Raw genomic sequence first — 3783 nt, 5'->3', positions numbered from 1 at the left:
CCTAAACTCCACCTCACTCCAGCCTCTCAAAACCCTGCTTTGAGTTCATCCTTTTATGCCTGGCACAATGTCTGGTACCAAAAGAGACTATAATTACATGTTGAATGAATGAATAAAAAGCTTTTGTGCAATCAATGTCTTTCTCTTTTCAGTGCATTCTTGGAGTTACTCTTCCTACCAAAACTCCAGGGACAAGAAAGACTCTCCATTGCCAACGTGGGCCTTGGAGACAGCCATGGGCCAGCAAAAGGCTGGGCTGAAGTAAAGCACTTGGGCAGGGAGGACCCAATGCCTAACCCTGGGAATACATACGATGCCTACCATTGTTTTTCTGAGTGCACAAAATCAGAGGAGACTTCCTAAATGTTCTGTAGTGAAGGGCATAGGCAGGCCGAAGAAATGTTGATGAAGATGCTTTAGTTAAAGTCCAAACTGTGAGTATTGGCTGACTGAGAAGCTGGGAAATCCCTGATAAAGGGAAGGATTGTGATGGGACACCTACAGGGTCAGACAATTAAGTTCATGAACTTGTCCTTAAAAAAGTGTTATATACCTCATTGCTGAATATCACTACAGTCACCTTTGAGGTACTCCCCTCGGGAAGCTGTGCACCAATGCCAGTGCCTCACCCACCCTTCAAAGCAATTTGGGAACTCTTCTGGAATGACCATCAGAGCTGTCACTGTACAATATCTGACAATTAAGTTCACAAACTCATCCTAGAAAAGGTGTTACCAACCTCGTTGCTGAATATCACTGTGGTCACCTCTGAAATGCTTCCCCTTGGCCATTTGGTGAAGCACTTTTTCTAGTATGAGTTTGTGAACTTAATTGTCAGATCTTGTACAATGACAGCTCTGATGGTTCACAAACTTAACTGTCTGAACTTGTAAATGATGAAACTAGAACCTAGACAGGATTCAAAGGGACATATGTCCTGATGAAGGGTTTCCCTGGTTCCTGGAGAAGAGGGATTGGGAGCTAAGGTCAGACCTGCATTGTATGCTGATTATGGCTTATATTGCTTAATTGGCTTGTGTTAACTGAAAGGTAAATTATATGAAATCACTCAGTACCTATACTTTGACTGACTGTCAAAACAATAGGACTACTATGTGCAAATGGACTTCCTTCACACTTCTTACCTGGGCACCCAGTTGGTTCCTGAATGAACATGATGCACTCAATCCGAACTCCCACTCTGCCCTGCTGTGGCTCACACTCACTCTCCATAACAGTATTATTTTTGGCCTCTTGTTTTTAAAAAACAATAAGCTTTGGAACTTTTCACTTAAGTGAAATATTTTTTATTTTTTATCTTGAGAGACAGGGTCTTGCCCTGTTGCCCAGGCTAAAGTGCAGTGGTGTCATCACAGCTCACTGAAACCTCAAACTCCTGGGCTCAGTCTCCCAAGTAACAGGGATAACAGGCACAGGCCACCATGCCTAGCTAATTTTTTATTTTTTATGAAGCTGAGATTTTGCTGTGTTGCCCAGGCTGGTCTCAAACTCCTGGCCTCAAGCCATCCTCCCACCCTGGTCTCACAGAGTGCTGCGGTTACAGTGAAGTGAAATCTTTAAGTGAAACTCAGTATGTAAAACAGATGCAAGCTGCAATGCTCTGTAGCAAAAAAAAAAGAAAAAGAAAAAGAAAAACCATTAAGAGCTGTAGCAACACACTCTGTCTCCCCTCCCTCCTTCTCTTTTCTCTGTCCACCTTCCCCTAACCTACATAACCTCACCAGGCTTAGAGAGGCTGCCCTTACAAGATTTGATCCTGTGTCTCCTCCATTTACAGCTGCATGCCCTGGACTTTCTCATCCATTCTCAGTGGCTTTCCAGGCATCTCTACTCAGGATGCCTAATTGTAGCAAATCAGAAAAAGTCGTGGAAACCGAACTAATCTTTCTACTACCTAAGAATTCCAGATACTGCCCTGTGCAACCCCCAAACCAGCTGGCAGCCAATAAAGCCTCTTCAGTATTCAGTGTTTTAGAAGCATCTTCTCATGTGAGCCTCAGTCTCTCCCAATGGGTTGTGAAGAAAAGAGAGTTGGTATCCTGTTTCCACATGACAGGAAGAGAGAATAGGGTGCAGAGACCCTGTCTGGAGCTCCTGCACATTGTCCTGACTCTTTCATCTGTCACTAAGGGCCATCTTGGGGCCCAGGAAGCTGCCTGTCAGGTTTGGCTCACATTGCCTGTCTCTATTCTTTAAAGAAGTAAATTTTCACAAGTGTGCACATACCCACCCACACACATGCCTAGCCCTACACCATCTCCCAAAACATAGCCTCTACCCCATGTGAAAAACAAGCTATCATCACTTTCATGTGGCCCACAGCCCATGCCCTCTACTCATTTTCCCCTCATCCCACCTCAATTTATTTTTCCTGACTTGTGCCCAATATTGGTTTCCAAAACTCCCCACCTCTTCCTTGTCTCAGGACTCATATTCTTCCCTTGGAGCTCTGAGCCCTGGATCCCCTCACTCTGATCTTGATTTATCTTATAGGTATCTTATAGGTTTGATGACCTGCATACATCACTCAGCCCAGGGATGATGTTGCAATACAGCACCCCCAGGTCCCGCTCCCCAGCAGGCTCTATGGCTGCAACTTCCATCAGATGTCAGCCTCCTCCAGCAGGACAGAGGCACCTTCCAGAAGTCCACTTTAGCCTTATGCCCTCAGCATTTATCAAGGGCAGAGAAGTAAAGTCAGAAATATGGCTTTCAAATTATTATAAACATTGGTCATTAGCAAATGCAGTAGAACCTCCATGGTTGACCACCTCCTTAAGTTGATCTATCTAATTTTATTATTTATTTTATCTATCTAGTTTTCATAGACCAGACATGCATCATATGTACATATAAGTACAGTAGGCCTAGTTCCATATGTTGACCACCTCTGTGTCCTGACCAGTTTGATACAGTCCTTGGGTGGTCATTTTACAGGGGTTCACTATATATTAAATTTGCAAAATATACTAGCACAATATGTCAAAGGAATTAATGTTGAGGGCCTCCTCTCAGAATCTCTCAGCTTTGTTATCTCCAAAACAATCTGCCTCCCAGGAATGTAAGGATAGGTCAACATTTGAGAAATCTATCAATGTAATATACCACATTAATAAAGGGAAAGAATCATATGGTAATCTTGTAGATACAGAAAAAGCATCTTAGCACATTAGAAACAGAAAAGAAAGGAACTTTCTGAAAAGTATGTACCAGGCTTGGTGCCCATAACTCAGTGGTTAGGGCACTGGCCACATACACCAAGGCAGACAGGTTCGAACCCAGCCCAGGCCTGCTAAACAACAATGACAGCTACAAAGAAAAAAAAATAGATGGGCATTGTGGCAGGTGCCTATAGTCCCAACTACTGGGAGGCTGACTCAAGAGAATTGCTTAAGCCCAAGAGTTTGAGATTGCTATGAGCTGTGATACCACAGCACTCCATCAAGGGTGACATAGTGAGACTCTGTCTCAAAAAAAAAAGTACGTACTAAAAATCTATAGCAAACATTATAATTAATGCAAAAACTAGACACTTTATTTCAACAGCAATAAGACAAAAACTACTTTTATTACTAGTATTGTTTAACAGCAATGGCTAGCCAAGGTTTTAAGAAATGATGCATAAATAAAAGGTGTGAGTAACCTGGATGGAGGTGGAGCACATTATTCTTAGTAAAGCAACAAGAATGGAGAAGCAAGAATCAAATGTACTCTATTCTAATATGAAGGCAGCAGATGAGCTAATACAAGAGAAGGTAGGGG

The sequence above is a fragment of the Otolemur garnettii genome, unplaced genomic scaffold, assembly GCF_000181295.1.
Source record: "Otolemur garnettii isolate 467f Iridium unplaced genomic scaffold, OtoGar3 scaffold00029, whole genome shotgun sequence".
Classification (NCBI taxonomy): Eukaryota; Metazoa; Chordata; class Mammalia; order Primates; family Galagidae; genus Otolemur; species Otolemur garnettii.
This window is presented reverse-complemented; position numbering follows the sequence as displayed.